Here is a 287-nt window from a genome sequence, read left to right as displayed (position 1 = left end):
GAAACAAGAAACAAACCACCCACCCACCCATCCAGCCCCTTCACCGGTGAACTCCTCCCATCCCAACCATCTCCCAATCTCGCCAACTTCCTCCTGCATACGGTGAGATTAACCAGTGAAGGAGACGTATGCACGTAAGCATCTCGCATATTCTTTTCTTTTCCCCCACGTGGCGAAGCGCCGCCGCAGCCGGGGTAATATATACAATGTGCCGGGGGTCTTTACCGCGCGTATGTATATGTGTCTGCGTGTGTGTGTGTGTGTGTGTGTGTGTGTGTGTGTGTGTG

This window comes from Diplodia corticola (assembly GCF_001883845.1).
Source record: "Diplodia corticola strain CBS 112549 chromosome Unknown scaffold97, whole genome shotgun sequence".
Taxonomy (NCBI): Eukaryota; Fungi; Ascomycota; class Dothideomycetes; order Botryosphaeriales; family Botryosphaeriaceae; genus Diplodia; species Diplodia corticola.
Note: the sequence above shows the minus strand (reverse complement) of the source record.